Here is a 19,557-nt window from a genome sequence, read left to right as displayed (position 1 = left end):
CATCTAGTCTCCAGATATGTGACCTCTACTGTGAAGCAGGTCCTACAGGCAAAATCTTCCAGGCATTTCAATGAAAAGTCCATTCTGACCTGAGTACTCACAATAGTATGGATGCTGCAGCCTTTTCCAAATTAACATCAGTAGTTTGGTTCAACCACCATTTCTGTTTCCTTGCTGCTAATTTGTCACTAAACCTGTTTCCAGGCCAATTAAGGAACTGGTTCCTTGAAAACTGTCCGACTACTGTTGCGCTCCCAGGGGTTCTATTTCAGTCCTGGAAACTATCTTGAATTCTATTTCCAGCCCCAGGAAGGAAAATGGTATCGAATGTCATCTCCATGAAAGAACTATAGGAAGGTTATCATTAAATTACAGAGGGTTCAGAAAATATTTACCAGACGTTGCCAGGAGTTGAAGGTTTGAGATATACAAGTAGGCTGGGACTTTACTCACCGAAGCTTAGGATGCTGAGGATCAAACTTTAAAAAGGTTTATAAAATCATGAGGGGTATAAATAGGGTGAATAGCAAGGATCTTTTTCCTAGGTGGGGGAGTTCAGAACTAGAGGGCGTATTTTGAAGGTGAGAGAAGAAAGTTTTAAAAAGGACATGAGGAGCAGCTATGTTACACAGAAAGTGGTTCATGTGTGGAATGAATTGCCAGAGGAAGTGGTGGATACAGGTACAGTTACAGTGTTTAAAAGACATTTGGATGAATACATGCATGGGATAGGTTTGGAGGGACATGGGCCTAACATGGGCAAGTGGGACTAACTTAGTTTGAGAAAATGGTCTACATGGACTAGTTGGACCAAAGGGTCTGTTTCCACACTGCATGACTTTATGATTTTGTGAATCTAATTAAAAATAAGATGCAGAATCATCTTTGATTTGTGATTGTGTACATACCAACAGGGAACACAGTACTGTCTGTCCCAAAACCAGGGTATAGTTCAACAGGTTCATTTGCGAGTACAACTTTTAGGAGCACTGCTCCATCATCACATAGCTAGTGCAAGGAGCAGCGCTCCGAAAGCTTGCAATTTCAAATAAACCTGTTGGAGTATAACCTAGTGTTGTGTGATTTTTCACTTCATCCATCCCTGTCCAACACTGACACCTCCACATCATCTCTCAAAACCAACAATCTTGGGACTGAAACAAAAACAAAAATTGGTGGAGAAACCGAGCAAGTCTGGCAACACCTGCAGGAAGAACGCAGAGTTACAATTCAAGTCTGGTAACTCTTCATCAGAGCTTTTCAATCTCAAGGACAACACATGCAATGGGAAGACCACTACCTGCAAGTTTCCATCCAAATTAACCACCATTCTGACTTGGAACTATATTACTAACCCTGCACCATTTCCAGGTAAGAATTCTGAAACTATTCTCCACGCAGCATTGTGGGTAGACCATTACCATGTGGACTATAATAGTTCAAGGAGACAGTTCATCATCACCTTCCCAACAGTGATTATGGATGGGAAATAAGTCTCCAAAAGAATGAAACAATATTTAAAAATAAACATGTTTTTTTTCAATAGAATGTACAGCAGGCTTAGGCTGAGAACTGGAAGGTAACATTTGTTCCACAGAAATGCCAGGCAATGACCATCATCAATTAGATATAAACTAACTACCATTGAATGGTGTTACCATCACTGGGTCTGTCACTATCAACATTCTGAGAATTGCCATTGACCAGAAGCTCAACGAAAGTCATCATACAAATATAATGGCTACAACATCAGGTCAGAGGCTAGAAATACCTCATGTCTCCCCAGATCCTGTTAACCACCTATAAGGATAGAAAAGTGTGGCACTAGAAAAGTACAGCAGTTCAGGCAGCATCCAAGGAGCAGGAGAGTTGATTTTTCAGGCATAAGTCCTTCATCAGGAATGGGGGCTCATGAAGGGCTTATACCTGAAATGTCGAGTCTCCTGTTCCTCAGATGCTGCCTGACCTGCTGTGCTTTTCCAGTGCCACACTTTTCGACTCTGACTCTCCAGCAACTGCAGTCCTCACTTCCACCATCTACAGTATAAGGCACAAGTCAGAAATGTGATGGAATATTCCCCACTTGCCTGGATAAAGGCAGCTCCATCAACACTCAATAAGTTTGAGACCATCCCAGACAAAACAGCCACTTGTTTGACACCACATCCACGAGCATCCATTCCTTTTACCTCCAACACTCGGTAGCAGCAGTGTTTGCTATATACAAGATGCAATGCAGAAATCCACCAAAGATCCTCAGACAACACCTTCCAAAGCACAACCACTTTCATCTAGAAGTTCAAGGAAAGCAGATACATGGGAACACCACCACTTGAATGTCCCTTCCAAGCTGGTCACCATCCTTACTTGGAAGTATATCACCATTCCCTCACCGTCACTGGGATTCCTCCTGTAGTTGCAATGTGGGTCAACCTACACACATGGACTGCAGCGGTTCAAGGAGGCAACGCATCACCAAAATCTCTGGACGAATCGGGTTGGGCAATAATTGCTGGCAAGCCAAGATTCCACAAACGAATAGAAACAATTCACCTATGTTTATGTTCATTTGTACATTCATGGGAAATGAGCGTTACTGGCTAGGTCACTATTTAAAGCTGAGTTCTAATGACCCTGGTGAAACTGGTGGTTATTTGTCACCTTGAGCTGCTGTAATCATTGGGATGTACCCACAATGCATTTTGGGAAGATATTCCAGGATTTTAACTCGGTGAACTTGCAGGAATGGCAATTATGGTTCCACATCGGATGGTTCGTGGCTTTGGAAACTTGCAAAAAAAAGAGGTGTTCCAAAGTAACTTGTCATTCTAGCTATTCAGGCTCATGGGTTTGGAAGATTGCTATCCAAGGAGCACAGGTATGTTGTTGCAGTCCACTTTATACATGGTTCACATTGCAGCTACTGTGCATTAGTAGTGAAGGGAATGAATGTTGGAGGTGTTAGATGGGGTGCCAGTCAAAAGCGGGCATCCTTGTGCTAGATTTTTGTTGAGCTTCTTGAGGGTTGTTGGAGCTGCGGTCACCTGCGATATTCAATGTGCCAGTGGTGAAGCTGAGAAAAGAAAAGTGGTGAATGGAAACAGGAGTCACCAAGTTGGCATATGGGTATGAGGGGCCATAAGGGTGAACAGCAGGCAGCAGGTTGCATTTGCTTGAGAAGGTGTGAGGAATAAGTACTAGAAGAGTGCTTAAAGTTCTCCTCTTTTGGACATGTTAGGAATTGTTGATAACCCAGCTATTAGTCAGACTGGACACTTCAGATCTCAGAATGAGACATGGCTTGACGGGGGCAAGTTTATATCCATGGTGGTCAATCATATTCTCAGGAGGCTAACAATGCAGTATAAACCTGTATTATACAAAAGAAAAATAATGAACTATGTTGCACGAAATCAGAAAAACTTGAAATGATACAAATTTCAGAAGGAAAGATTCAATGCTTTTATCCTAGTAGTGCCCTGAAAGGTAGTTGAAACGTAATGAACCTACATCCCTCTCTCTTAACACTAAAGCTTTTTGCTCAGCTGATACAACTGTAGTTACTGCTGGAGCTTTCATCTTACTGACTTCTGAGCATTTTCAAAGCAAATGCAGATTTCCATGCATTCACCTGACAACAGTTTTCTGGCCTGTCTTCTTACTAACTCGACACTTCCAGCTTTCATTTTTGAGAACCTGCAGACACAGGCTGAATGTCTGGCTGTTTCTCTTTTTGTCTCTGTCTCCCTGTGTCATTCAACAGCTTGCTGCTAGGCAGCAGCACATTTTTCTCGACTTTTTCTTTTCAAGAAATCGAGCTGTTAGCTCTCAGCTCTGCTCTAAGGCTTTCAACTCCAGTAAAAAAATGTATATGTAACAATACCTGAGACTTTATGGCACAAAATCTCAAAAATGAAACCACCAATGAATGTAATTTTCTGCTCCCTTGAGCAAAATTTTGGGAAAATGCAACAAAAAACGAAACCCTCACATTTTTAATATTGAGAAAAAAAATTCTGATTTTCCTCTTAAATAGTAAATTCAGAATCTCACTAAGAAGCAGCATGCATTTCCACCTCATTATCAATTGCATTTGTCATGCTGTTATGCAACTCCCAATTCTCCTCTCCACCACTGGGAAACAAGATGGTACCACTTCTGACATGAAAACCCCACCAGTCACTCGGTGACAGTGGCTCACTGCTCGCTTCTCTGGACCTTCATTCAACTTGTCATCTCCACAACAGTACTGCATGCGTCGCAGAAACCATATTCCATCAGCACCCTTCATCCACGCAAGTCAACATCGACAAATCATCAACTCACCACATCATCATGCCATTTTCAGACCAACTCAAAAATCACTTTAGCCCTTCAGGAACTCAGTGACACTTATCACCTGCACAATTCTTTCAGATGACTTTGTTCATGGGCACACAGATATCTCATGCATCCACAAAGATTGCAACTTAGGGCTCTTATTTGCATTTCTTAATGACCACTCATTTCACTCTTACTTGAAAGTTAAGGTGCTGCTTTTTAGCACTGAGGGAGTATCAAGCACTTTGTCATGGCTACAAACACTGTACAGCCAAAGGGACATGGTGCAGTTTACCATGGTGTTACATTAATGAAGTTTCCGGTCAAAATGACAGAGGAGTAGCGGAGCAGCGTTCCTGGTGGTAATGGCAAGTTTGTGCTCCCAGTGGCAGAGGGAGTTGGGTTTGTGTTCCCATTGGTGGCAGAGTCAGTTGGGTTTCTACTCCCAGTGGTGGCAGAGGGAGATGGGTTTGTCCTCCCATTGGTGGCAGAAGAGTTGGGTTTGTGTTTCTGGTGGTGGCAGAGGGAGTTGAGTTTGTGTTCCTGGTGATAACAGAGGGAGTTGAATTTGCACTCCCAGAGGTGGTGGAGGGAGTTGGGTTTATGGTCCCAGTGGTGGTGGAGGGAGTTGGGTTTGTGCTCCCAGTGGTGGTGGAGGGAGTTGGGTTTATGGTCCCAGTGGTGGCAGAGTGAGTTGGGTTTGTGCTCCCATTGGTGGTGGAGGAAGCCGGTTTGTGCTCCCATTGGTGGCGGAGTGAGTTGGGTTTGTGCTCCTAGTGGTGGTGGGGCTAGTTGGGTTTGAGCTTCTGGTGATACTGAAGGGATTTGTGGCAGTGGAGGCAGTTGGGTTTGTGCTCCTGATGGTGGTAGAGGGGATTGTTGGCGGACGAAGTTAGGTTTGACCTTCTGGCTGCCCCTGTTGTTGGTGGAGGGAGGAGTTAGTTTTGACCTCTTGGTGGTAGCAGAGTGAGTTGGGTTTGTGCTCCCAGTGGTGGCAGAGTGAGTGGAGTATGTGCTCCTGACAATGGTGGAGGGAGTTGGGTTTGTGCTCCACATGGTTGTGGAGGGAGTTGGGTTTGTGCTCCAAGTGGCGGTGGGCTAGTTGGGTTTGAGCTTCTGGTGGTGGTGGTGAAGTGATTTGTGATCCCAGTGGTGGCGGAGGCAGTTCAGTTTATGCTTCTGTTGGTGGTAGAGGGAGTTGGGTTTGTGCTCCCATTGTTGGTGGAGGGAGTTAGGTTTGATCTCCTGGTTGCCCCCATTGTTGGTGGAAGGAGTTAGGTTTGACCTCCTGGTGGTAACAGAGGGAGTTGGGTTTGTGCTCCCAGTGGTGGCAGAGGGAGTTGGGTTTGTGACCCATTGTTGGTGAAGGGAGTTGGGTTTGTGCTCCACATGGTTGTGGAGGGAGTTGGGTTTGTGCTCCAAGTGGCGGTGGGCTAGTTGGGTTTGAGCTTCTGGTGGTGGTGGTGAAGTGATTTGTGATCCCAGTGGTGGCGGAGGCAGTTCAGTTTATGCTTCTGTTGGTGGTAGAGGGAGTTGGGTTTGTGCTCCCATTGTTGGTGGAGGGAGTTAGGTTTGATCTCCTGGTTGCCCCCATTGTTGGTGGAAGGAGTTAGGTTTGACCTCCTGGTGGTAACAGAGGGAGTTGGGTTTGTGCTCCCAGTGGTGGCAGAGGGAGTTGGGTTTGTGACCCATTGTTGGTGAAGGGAGTTGGGTTTGACCTTCTGGTGGTAGCAGAGGGCATTGGATTTAAGCTCCCAGTGGTGTCAGAAGAAGTTCGGTTTGTGACCCATTGTTGGTGGAGGGAGTTGGGTTTGTGACCTGTTGTTAGTGGAAGGAGTTGGGTTTGACCTCCTGATGGTAGCGGAGGGAGTTGGGTTTGGTGACCCATTGTTAGTGGAGGGAGTTGGGTTTGTGACCCATTGTTGGTGGAGGGAGTTGGGTTTGTGATCCATTGTTGGTGGAGGGAGTTGGGTTTGACCTCCTGGTGGTAGTGGAGAGAGTTGGGTTTGTGCTCCTGTTGGTGGCAGAGTGAGGTGGGTTTGTGCTCCTGTTGGTGGCAGAGTGAGGTGGGTTTGTGCTCCTGTTGGTGGCGGAGGGAGTTGGGTTTATGCTCCTGATGGTGGATGGAGTTGGGTTTGTGCTTCCAGTAGCAGAGGAAGTTGAGTTTGAGCCCAATGCCCAGGTTGATTCCCAGCAGTTTCAGTGGCAGCTACATTTCTGAGATTGGCCGAGCGTGTTATTATAGTAGCAGCACCTTTGTTCCAGAGGCACTATGTTGTAGGAACTTGAGGCTGGCTGAATGCTTCCTGCTGGGGTGAAAGAGCTCTAATATAGGCCCATGACTTGGAAGGACTGTAATGCAGAATTTTTAACTTTATTTCTTTATTTTCCTACCATTATACTTTCTATCTGGTTTATTTTGAAATGGAGTCAGACAGCAGTGACATTATACAAAGCTTTTCATTATATTTCTAATAAATACATGTAACAAATACCCTTGACAATACGTGAATGAATTAATAAATCAATCAATGTTATATGTACAGCATCTACCAATAGTGTCTGCAGCAAAGACACTGCCGTTGTATCTGTCAAAATCATGTATCTGATAGTCACAGAATTCACAGGATTATCATGGCACAGAAGGAGACCATTCAGCCCATCATCCATGCTCTGGGGAGCAGTCTTTCATGAGACCAAAAGGGACTGCAGTCTGTTAGGGGGCCCTGTCAAAGGGCTCATATGATTCTAGTCCAGTGAGATGGGCATGGATTATCTTGCAGGTCAGGGATAAGCAGTCTTCGGCTTACTGGTACTTCAGTTAGTGTGCTGTGGTGATGTCAGTCTGGGAGTGGGTTGGTTTTTCCTGCAATGAACCAAGGAGAGGTTGGTCATGCATGTGATGACAGTAGATGGAAGAGCAGTTCAGGGTGATCCATGAGTAGGAGATGTCATCTCAAAAAGTGACCCAGAAGCAGAAAGAACAGGAAGGGTTAATAGTTTGGGAGGATGAGATTTGTTTACTGGACATGATGCATGCAATAGTGAGAGTTGATGTCCATGACACTTGGTGAAAGGAATGTTCAGTATCAGTGTTAAAATATTTGGAGGCTTTGTGAGTGTCAGGTAGTACAGAGAGTATGAAGGTACTCACCTTTGCAGTATGCAGAAGATAGTTAAACAAAGAACATCGAGCATAGCACACAGAACAGTACAGTACAGTACAGGCCCTTTGACCCTGGATGTTGAAAAGGCCTTTTCTCCTACTCTGTAGACTAAAGAGCATTGTGTTTCACCCAGAAAAACCCAACCAGTATCTCAGTCCAGTCTGGCTGTGTCTGATGGTGTGGCCTTTTTTGCCAGTCAGCAGGAAAATTGTCTTCCACCCCTCCAGTCACCAATATTGCCAGCTTCATGCCTGTAAGCCAAGGGGCTACTTACTTTTCTGGGTCATATTGTTTGGGATGAAGTTGGAATATTGCTGTGTGAAGGCCCATTCCTGACTTGCAGCAATTGAAGTGCTGCACAGCTGATGTTTAAATATGGCTCAGATGGTGTTGCCATCAAAAAGTCCCAGCAATAGAGAACATCTCTGCCTCTCTTGCCATGTGATTCCATGAGACAGATGCCAAAGAGACCAGGTACATTATAAATGAGATGAAGAGTAGAGGATAAAGTAGAAAAAAAATCATGGGCCAAGGTGGCATGGACACCATGATCTCACTCAAAAAAAAATCTTTCGAAAAAGTGGAAAATGCAACTCGATACTTTTGGATGTAAGATAAAAACGTAAACTAAAATTAAAGCTAAACATAATTTTTTTCACTTTCAAACTCAAACTTCCACATCATAATGATAAAGTATTATGACCCTTCATCACAGTACCTTGTGGATCTTGTCCTTGGACATCATTGTTTGAAGGAAGGTTTGTTATCAGAGACAGAAAGCACCTTTTGGATTTATGGATAAAGCAGGCAGGTGCATAAATGTGTTAGGACTTGCAGAATTGTCAGGAATCTGTGCAAACAAATTCAGTTTAAAAGAAAGCTCAGGCAAGTGAAGTCCCTGTGCATACAAATCCATTGTAGGATTTGTGTTGCATGACTGATTTTCCAAACCATCATTTTCACAATGGGATGTCAATTTATGGACAGTTCCAAATACTAATTGAATGGAAATGTTCATTATGCTTAACTACTTTAGTAAGACTTTTATTGACAAAGAGTATAAGCAATTTAAATGAAATGTTTGTTTATGTAAGTGATTGAATGCTAAAGTGAAGTGTTTGTTTTCATAAAGGATTTGTTCTTACAATTTCGTTATATTGACTATTTGTTTTGTATCAGTCTGAGGGTGATTTGTTTTTCAATAATGCTACAACCAATAGATTATCAACTTTATTTTCAGTCCTGTTGCCTCCTGATTAATGCCTTTGCTGGATAAAAGGTGAGTTGGCATGCAGAGGAAAGCACAGAGGGTGGTTGATGACATATATGAATTGGCACTGACCTTGCATGAGATCTATGAAGGGCTGATGGTGGCATGCAGGTTATAAGCAGTCATGGGGACTGGGCATAGAGTGGCACATGAGGTATGAGAGCCATGAGGCAAGATGGCATAAAGGGTTCATGTGGATTAGGTGAGGTGCCATAGGTTGGCAGAGGAATAACGATGGGTCTTGTGGATGGTGCAGTTGCTTGTGTTGACATAGGAAGTGTGAGGAAACATAGGGATTAGTAGGTTGCTAGAGGATGGCATAGAGTTTATGAAGGGTGATGAGAGATGAATGCATTGTCACAGGGGTAAGAGGGACCACTGGGTTATGCAGAGGCATACAGTTGCATGGATAGGGCATTGAGATCTTGGGAAGTGATGTTTTGAATTTTAATTTTTGTATTTAAATTTTAAAGACAGTGCCAGAGTACCCAGAGAGGGATTTTACTTAACTTGCTTCAGATACCAGGCAGTGTCATACGCTCTTCCCCAAGGTCACCTGGCCTGCTGCCTAACCCAGGCCCCCGTTTATATTGGAGGAGAAAGTGAGGACTGCAGATGCTGGAGATCAGAGCTGAAAATGTGTTGCTGGAAAAGCGCAGCAGGTCAGGCAGCCTCCAAGGAACAGGAGAATCGACGTTTCGAGCATCAGCCCTTCTTCAGGGATTCCTGAAGAAGGGCTGATGCCCGAAATGTCGATTCTCCTGTTCCTTGGATGCTGCCTGACCTGCTGCGCTTTTCCAGCAACACATTTTCAGCCCCGTTTTTATATTGGGCTTATATGTAGCAATAGCATGGTAAGTTTAAAAAGTAATATCTTAATTATGTTGGTAAATACAAGACTTTCAGCAATTCTTCCTGACTGAGATCTAGGATAAAATGAGGACTGTAGATGCTGGAGATTCGAGTCAAGAGTGTGGTGCTAGAAAAGCACAGCAGGTCAGGCAGTATTCGAGGAGTAGGAGAATTGCCGTTTTGGGCATAAGCCCTTCATCAGGAATGATGGTTCAAGACCAATTAATAATTAGCAGATGATTTGGACAGAGGGCTTAAAATTGGATTGTAACAGATTCTCTGGTGAAATTGCCATATCACAGTATAAAATTTTCAATGTAAGGGAAATATTGTCCTCAGTCAGGTAAAATAACAGATTTGAAGATGTTCCCATGATGGCCCAGGAATCCAATCCAATCCAATCCATTCTTATGTGATCTCAGAAGGACTTCTACCAGAGAGCTCATAATTGACGTTAGGCACACCAATGGCATTTGTCATGCCCATAACAGTACAAGAGAGAGCTGATCAATATCAGAAAGAACTATTGCCTGCTACCAGACAATTTTTTTTCCCCAAAAGGGACAAGATAGGCCAATTCCATACCTTCTTTCCAATCTCAGAATGGCACAATGCCACTTTGTTATTATTTTAGGTACAGCCCAACCATTTGTGCACATGTGTGAATGGTTCTAATTTGGGAACAACAATGGACACCACACATTATTAGATTTACGGTCAGCTACGTTAACTATCATACTGTTCGATCAGAACTTCAAACCCGCCACTGTTGCACTGCTGAACGTTATTCATGTATATGTTGATCAATAAATCACACTGTCTTCAATAACTTAAAAGTTCAGTTTTTCTTTTATATCTAATACCGACCTATGTCTGCAATAAAAGATTATTTTCACATTTACTTCTGTTTATAGGCCAATATTGTTTTTTCTTGTTTATAAATAAAATTACACAGCAGTCTTCAAGGGGAATTTGCACTTCTAGATATAAAGCCCAAAGGGCTGCTTGCCAGAGAGCTGCTAGGTGGAGACTCTATTCTTTATTAAAGACAGGCTTTAACATTCTCCTTGAAAGTACCTGTGACAGGGATAGGATTAGGGTCAGAGTCAAATAAGCATCCAAATGCAAATTGATGGCTTTAAACCTGAGTGGATCAGGTATCCTGGAGGCTGGTTAAGCTAACAGGGGAGGATTGAAGGAAGTTCCAGTGAACCTGGTAGCTCAGAACTGATGGAGTATGGCAGTGAAAATGGGAAGACTGAAAGCAATACTCATGCTCGTACATTCCACCCTTACCTCCCTCCCCACACCACCCCTCCCCCCCCCCCCCCCCCCCCACCACCACCCCCACCCCCACCCCGCCAACCCCCACAAGTCACCAACCCCAAGTTAATCTTTAAACACGTGATGGATAGGGCTGTCCAGTTTTACCAAGTGAAACATCCTTTGTGGACACTCCATTCAGTATGCAATTAAAATCTACATTCTTGTCCTTTATTTTGTATTTATTCGTGAACCAATGTCTTTGCAAAGCAGTTGCCTCAAACTTCCAAGAACAGGCTGCAAGGGTAGCTATTCCTGATGAGGGGCTTATGCCTGAAACGTCGATTCTCCTGCTCTCCAGATGCTGTCTGACCTGCTGTGCTTTTCCAGCACCACACTCTCCACTGCAACTAAGCAATGCCATGTTACTATCCTGATTTTAACTCCCATTCCCCTCATTTTCTGCTAAGTGAAGATATTCAACCTTTCCCAGTTTACTCTGCAATGCACTCAAGATATTTTAACTGTAAAGCCAATGCTGCACTACATTTTGAGAGATATTTAGCTAATTTAAAAAACACCTTTGAATAATACCTTATTAATGTGTGATCAAGCTTGATTTGCAGTTATAATTTCAATGGTATATGGAATTCTTCTGTACAAATTTTGGTGATATTTGTAAGAGAAGGGGAATGCAAAATCATTTTGTTTCAATATCCTGAAACATGTCTCTATGGATAGTTAAAGCAGTAAGAACATGCATACTTGCGAGATCTGACAAAAGATTAATAATGTGGTTCACACAATGTAATAAACAAATGATATTAAACTAAACAACTGTTTTTAGATCTGCGTAGGAAGACATTAGAAGGTAGGTAGTGTCAAACCTCTAGAAATGTTAAATGCTAATACGTGTTGAAGTAACTATATCATATAGTTACCTTACTGGTAAGCTACTGTTTGTTTGGTTGGTCATGAAGCTTCACAATGGATTTTTCTGCTTCTCTTCATATTACGTTAACTTTGTATGCAACCTTGTGAGCCAATTGCATTTAACATACCATTTATAATCCTGAGCAGTTAAAGATGTTACAACATTAAGCTTTCCAGTAATCTTTCCAGTAAATTCTATCTTAATAAACCTGCAATAAATGATGCAAATATTAATCCTCTAGTGTGAATGCCATCATTCACCACTGCTGTGGAATATGTTGACAGTTGCCATGGTGTCTGGTAGTGCTGCAAGCATTGACAGGCTTATTAAGGGGATTGTATGCATACTTCCAACAAACAGATAGCTAACTGAGCACTGACAAAAATATTATGTTCTCTGTGTATCACAGCCATTTTCTGATAAGGTACTGGATGTGAAAAAAACTGGAGAGCATGGAAAAGGTACTCATTCCACACAAAGGAAAGATAAAGTAGTGAATGTTTTAGCAGGGAATTACAGATAGTAAAATAAGATTTGAGTTATTTGTTCGTCAAGGGTATTTTTCAATTGCAGCTCTTCTGTATTTCAGTGAGAGGAAATTTCTGTTTTTTGTTACCTTTTCTCCAAGTTTCCTTTCCATACTTTTTTTGTCAATATTTTTTATTGAAAAGAAAACAAAAAATTAGCTTTTTAAAACAAAATTACAAAATTAATACAAAATAGTGTATCCACTTACAATATAATAACAACACCAGCATAAAATTAAGATAACTAACTACTGATCTATTGTGCAAACTGCCGAAACACAAATACGTTATAAGAAAGAAAACTCTATGTCTAAATAAAAGACCACAGTGTTGTACATTATTGACAACAACAAAAAAGCATCTTTTGAAGTGTGAAGTGTTTATTTGCTGTTTGTCCTCCCTCAGAACACTCTGCAGCAACCTGGTGGAGGTTACTGATTCTTTCCATTAAAATAGCTACTTGAGATCCCTCATGCTTCCTGGTTGCAATTGCAAGCAGAGCTGGCCTCATTTGTAGACTACATCAAAATGAGGGTCATCATTGCCTTCTTTACAGTACAAATGCACACTGAAGAACTCTGATTTAATGGTGCAGCAGCTGCCTGAATCAGATAGTATTCTTATGTTTTGCTATGAGAGGAGTTGAACATAAAAGTAAAGGGAAATTAAAGGAATGCTGTTGTTTAGCTATGGTGGGGATTAGTGTGAACACATCCTGAATACGCTGCACAGTCTGGGTTGCTTTTTTTAGGGAAGGATGTGAATGCATTGGATGCAGTACAGAGGTGGTTTACTGGATTCAAACCTGGAATAAATGGATTGTTGTCTGAGCGTAGGTTAGACAGGCTGGGCTTGTTTCCAGTGGAGTTTAAAAAATGAAGAGTGATTTGATTGACGTGCATAAGATCCTGAATGAGCTTGACAAGGATGTGGAAAAGATGTTTTATTTTGCAGCTCAATACAGAACTAAGGGACATTATAATAAAGTCAGGTGTAAGTCTTTTATAACAGAGATGGGAAGAAAATATTTCTTTCAAGGGTTATGTGCCTTTGGAACACTGCCTCAGAACCAGTGGAGGAGGAGTTATTGATTGTTTTTAAATCAGAGATGGATAGATTCTTGTTAAGCAGTGGAAAAAATAGCAATTGGAGGGAGATGAAAATGTAGAATTCAAAAAAACAGATTGGCCATGCATTTGCAGAATGGTGAAGTATGCTTGAGGTACTGAATGGTCTACTGCAGTACTTATTTTAGATGTATGTTTCTAGGATGAGATAAATGGAGACAAGTGTTTATGAGCCTGAAAAGATGAGGCAGGTTGTGTATGAGTGATTAGGGGTTAAATTACTCATCAGAATGACTTGTCATTAGATACTACGCAACCACTGAATTACGGCTACCATTGCTATTCGGAAACCATCACATGCTCCTACATGCTGTTAAAGAATCAGAGAGGTTTACAGTGTAAAAAAGGCTCTTTGGCCCATTGAGTCTGTGCCATTCAAAACAATCTTCTCCAATCCCATTTTCCAGCACTTGGCCCTAAGCTCTATATGCCTTGGCATTACAGGCGTACACCTAAATACTCCTTAAATATTATGAGGATTTCTGCCTCAGGAGTTCCAGGTTCCCACCACTCTCTGAGTGAAAATTTTTTCCCTCACATCCCCTCAAAATCTCCAACCACCTATCTTCAATCTTTGCTCCTGGTCACTGATAGCTCCTCCAAAGGGAAATGTTCCTATGGTCTGTCCCATCTATGTCCCTCAAAATTTTATACATCTCAATCTTGTCCCCCTTCAGTCTCCTATGGTCCAAGAGAAACAATCCCACTCTATCCTATCTTGCTTCTAAACTAAGAAGCCCTGGCAACATCCTGATAAATCTCCTCTGCAACCACTCCAGTGCAATCACATACCTCCTATAATGTGATACCAAAACTGCGCATGTTACTGTAGCTGTGGCCTAACCAAGCTAACTTAAAGGACCAGTGGGTGTGTACACCAAAGTCCCTCTGATCCTCACTGCTTCCCAGGATCCTTTCATTCATCACATATTCCTTTGCCTGGTTTGTCCTGCTAAAGTGTATCATCTCACACTTTAGCAGAATGAATTCTACTGGCCTTTGAGAAGCCCATTCAACCAACTTCTCTATAACCTCCTGTTATCTTAGGCTACCCTCAATAATTACCACCATATCAATTTTCATATCATCTATGAAATTGCCAATTAGACCTCCTACATTCAAGTCAAAAGCATTTATATATGTCACAAACAGCAAGAATCCCAACACACTGATCCTTGCATAGCCCCATTTGATGGAGGCTTCCAGTCACAACAACACCCCAACTCAAGACCCTCTGCTTCCTGTCACGCAGCCAAATTGAATTAAATTAGTTACATCTCTTTGGATCCCCATGGGCTCTGTCACTCTCCCATGCTCCTCAAAGAGCCTAAATGAAATCCACGTGGACTGTGTCAAATATATTGTCCTTGTCTCATGTTCGAAAAATTCAATCCAGCTGGTCAGACATGACCTTGCTGTAACAAAACCATGCTGACTGTTCTTGATTAGCCCAGCCTGTCCGATTGCAGATTAGTTCTGTCTCCCACAATTACGTCCAGTTGTTTCCCCAACATTGAATATAGTTTAACTGGCCAGTTGTTTCCCAGTGTATCCCTTACCCTTCTTGAATAAAGAAGGCACAAGTCATAAATCATGACACAAATGATCAGAACCTAATGTTAAATGGGAAAAAAGCTAACAAGCATGCAAGAATCACAAGTGAAAGTTAATTGATTACTTTTAGTTGTTGTTTGGCTTCTCAGCACTCTGCTTTGAGTTGCAAAGTTGTCAGAAGAATAGCACAGTGCAGGACAAGCTACTGGATGGGGAAGGGAAGAGAGTGAGGGCACTCAAAGATGTGACCAGGAGATTAGATAAGAAATATGCATTCAAAGTAGTCCACTTAAATTTTAGCAAGGCTTTTGCTATGTCCCAGATGGAACACTGATAGATATATTAGGATCCAAGGAAATCTCTCTAATCAGAGTACTTAGTTGATTCAATATTTGCAGAACATTCACAGGGACTATCTCTTATCTCATCTTCAGCGAGAAACGGTCCGGTCGGTGTATTCACTTAACCAAGGATGTTGTTCCTTAGACTTTTTCGATGTTACAAACATAAGCACAACATAAACCTGAGCAATGACAGGACTATCGGTGAATTCAAGCCATCTAAACATTCAGAGATGCAGCCTGGATGTTACAATATCACCTCACTGAGGAGCCCATCTAATAATCTCAGTGGGACAGTTGGACTGCCCCATTCATCTGTAGTCTCAAAAGCCTTACCTCTTTCAATAACCATCACTTTGTTCTCATTCTATCAGCAATTATTGCTACCTGTGTCATTTGACAGCAGGCATAAAAAGCTAACGGCCAATGCTAATTTAAAATAAGATTTATCAATCATGTTGTATAACATAATGAATTAAAAATGATGCAAATTGCCATTATTTATTCTCATTGTGCCTCTCTTTTGATTGTGTGCAAGTTATGTTTAATTACGTGGAGGTTTACATTTTGTGAGTTATTGTACATTCTGTAGGAGCTAAAGAAACACTTGAGCGTGGAGGAGGTGATGGGCAGATCTAAGGACCTCCTTTTGAGTCAGCACAGATGAGACAACACAGCCATTAACAGATCCAGGCAGGAAGGTATTTGAGGGGCTTTCTTGTACTGATTGCTTATTTCCAAGCCTGGATGTCCCTGTAGAGGGAGCAGATGCTGTTCACCAGTATACATGATGCCTTCTATGACAGATGAACTCTGCAACATTCTATAATGCATCTCCTTCATTCCCCCACCACCTGCAACGGTATCTTAATTTAAATTTGTCGAGTTTCCATTGCAACTTAGATTCGAATTAGCTGGCTGATGAACAACATCAAGGGCAGTGCCACAAGCTGAAATGTTGCCAGTCTGAGAGAAGACAACAGGTTCATCTTCCATGGAAACAATACCATTGTTTTTGGACAGTGCCTCAGAATTTCTATTGATATGACATGTTGCTGGATCGCTGTGATTCCCCGAAAGCGAACAGGCACAGTGACAGGAGTCTGAGCTGCACGGCTGAATTTTATGTTGTGATGGACATTGTCAGATTGGCCATCAGAGGCTCCATTATGCTAGGTTGCGATAATCACTGTCAACACTGTTGGAAAGGATGGGCTCACAGGTAGGTAAGGTTTCCTGAAAGGCTTCCAATTGAAAAAAACATTTTGTGCATTAGCATGAGCCTTGCCTGCAATCTGCTCCTAAAATCCTCATTTGACCTTTCTGCAACAGAACGAGTGTGCAATCTCACCCTCCAGGAGACTGGCATCTGTGACATATTACCCTCTCCACCTCAGATCCTATATACCTCTGTCTGGAAGTCATAGTGTTGATACCATTCTTCAGAATCTAGCCACAATGGTCCATGTCATTCGTTGGTCCTGGAGTTAGTGGTTGCTAGAGTAGGACTGAGTGATGATGCACTTTCACAAGTACTATATCTTCTTCCTCCAATGATTGCAAACAAGTCTACTTGGAGTCATAGAGTCATAGAGATGTACAGCATGGAAACAGACCCTTCAGTCTAACTCGTCCATGCTGACCAGATATCCCAACCCAATCTAGTCCCACCTGCCAGCACCCAGCTCATATCCCTCCAAACCCTTCCTATTCATATACCCATCCAAATGCATTTTAACTGTTGCAATTGTACCAACCTCCACCACTTCCTCTGTCAGCTCATTCCCACGTACCATCCTCTGAGTGAACAAGTTGCCCCTCAGATCTCTTTTATATCTTTCCCCTTTCACCCTAAACCTATGCCCTCTAGTTCTGGACACCCTCACACCAGGGAAAAGACTTTGTCTATTTATCCTATCCATGCCCCGCGTGATTTTTTTTAATCCTCTATGAGGTCACCCCTCAGCCTTCAACATTCCAGCCTGTTCAGCCTCTCCCTATAGCTCAAATCCTCCAACCCTGGCAACATCCTTGTAAATTATTTCTGAACCCATTCAGGTTTCGATAGGAAGGAGACCAGAATTGCACACAATATTCCAATAGTGACCTAACCAATGTCCTGTACAGCCTCAACATGACCTCCCAACTCCTGTACTCAATACTCTGACCAATAAAGGAAAGCATACCAAACACCTTCTTCACTTTCCTATCTACCTGCGTCACCACTTTCAAGGAGCTATGAACCTGCACTCCAAGGACTTTTTGTTCAGCAACACTCCCTAGGATTTTACCATTAAGTGTATAAGTCATGCTAAGATTTGCTTTCTCAAAATGCAGCACCTTGCATTTATCTAAATTAAACTCCATCTGCCCCTTCTCAGCCCATTGGCCCACCTGATCAAGATCCCATTGTAATCTGAGGTAACCTTATTTCTGTCCACTACACCTTCAATTTTGGTGTCATCAGCAAACTTACGAACCATACCTCTTATACATCCAAAATGTTTATATATATGATGAAAAGTAGTGGACCCAGCACTGATCCTTTTGGCACTTTGGAAACGTGGCATTTTTGATAAGGGATAACATTACAGCTACTCAGGGAGGATATTCCCTGAAGTACATCCAGGGAAGTTACTTGCGTGGAACTGGGAAATAAGAAAGGGATGATCGCCTTATTGGGATTGTATTATAGACCCCCTAATAGTCAGAGGGAAATTGAGAAACAAACTTGTAAGGAGATCTCAGTTATCCTAAGAATAACACGGTGGTTATGGTAGGAGATTTTAACATTCCAAACATTGTGATAAGGGTTTAGTTGGAGAGGAATTTGTTAAGAGTATACAAGAATTTTTTCTTATACAGTATGTGGATGTACCTACTAGAGAAGGTGCAAAGCTTGACCTATTCTTGGGAAATAAGAGAAGGGCTTATGGATGACTAACGAAATTGAGGGTTTGGTTAAGAAAAAGATGGAAGCATATGTCATGTATAGGCAGGATAAATCTAGTGAATCCTTAGAAGAGTCTAAAGGCAGTAGGAATACACTGAAGAGATAAACCGGGAGGGCAAAAAGAGGACATGAAATGTCTTTGGCAAATAGAGTTAACGAGAATCCAAAGGGTTTTTATAAACACGTTAAGGAAAAAAAGGGTATCTAAGGAGAGAATAGGGCCCCTCAAAGATCAGCAGGCGGCCTTTGTGTGGATCCGCAGAAAATGGGGGAGATCTAAACGAGAATTTTGCATCAGTATTTACTGTGGAAAAGGATGTGGAAGATATAGACTGTAGGGAAACAGATGGTGACATCTTGCAAAATGTCCATATTACAGAGGAGGAAGTGGTGGATCTCTGAAAATGCATACAAGTGGATAAATCCCCAGGATCTGATCAGGTGTACCCTCGACCTCTGTGGGAAGCTAGGGAAGTGATTGCTGGGCCTCTTACTGAGATACTTGTATCATTGATAGTCACAGATGATGTGTCGGAAGACTGGAGGTTGGCTAACGTGGTGCCACTGTTAAAGAAAGCTGTGTAAGGACAAGCCAGGGAACTATAGATCAATGAGCTTAATGTTGGTGGTGGGCAAGAAGTTGGAGGGAATCCTGAGGGACAGGATGTACATGTATTTGGAAAGGCAAGGACTGATTAGGGATAGTCAACATGGCTTTACATAGAACATAGAACATTGCAGCGCAGTACAGGCCCTTCAGCCCTCAATGTTGCACCGACCTGTCATACCAATCTGAAGCCCATCTAACCTACACTATTCCATGTACGTCCATATGCTTGTCCAATGATGACTTAAGTGTACTTAAAGTTGGCGAATCTACTACCATTGCAGGCAAAGTGTTCCGTACCCTTACTGCTCTCTGAGTAAAGAAACTACCTCTGACATCATCCTATATCTATCACCCCTCAATTTAATCTGTGTTTTGGATGCCTGTTCATGCATGCAAAGTGTTCTGACTGCACCCTTTTAATGCTGGTTGTTGGTGCACATCCAATTGATGCCTGTGCTTGGTGGATGGCCTGCTGATATATTGGAGAAGTGCCAAGATAGCCATGAGGCATTGACAAATGCAGGAGGTTCAATGTCCATGATAATGGGATGTGTGTGCACAGGTACTGTTTGGTTCTTAACACCAAAGAGATTGACAAATGGCAAGCTGAAGCTGCCAGATGTCCACACTGATTTCCGT

Source organism: Chiloscyllium punctatum, chromosome 5, assembly GCF_047496795.1.
Source record: "Chiloscyllium punctatum isolate Juve2018m chromosome 5, sChiPun1.3, whole genome shotgun sequence".
NCBI lineage: Eukaryota > Metazoa > Chordata > Chondrichthyes > Orectolobiformes > Hemiscylliidae > Chiloscyllium > Chiloscyllium punctatum.
The sequence above is the reverse complement of the archived record's forward strand: the minus strand, read 5'-3'. Positions refer to the sequence as shown.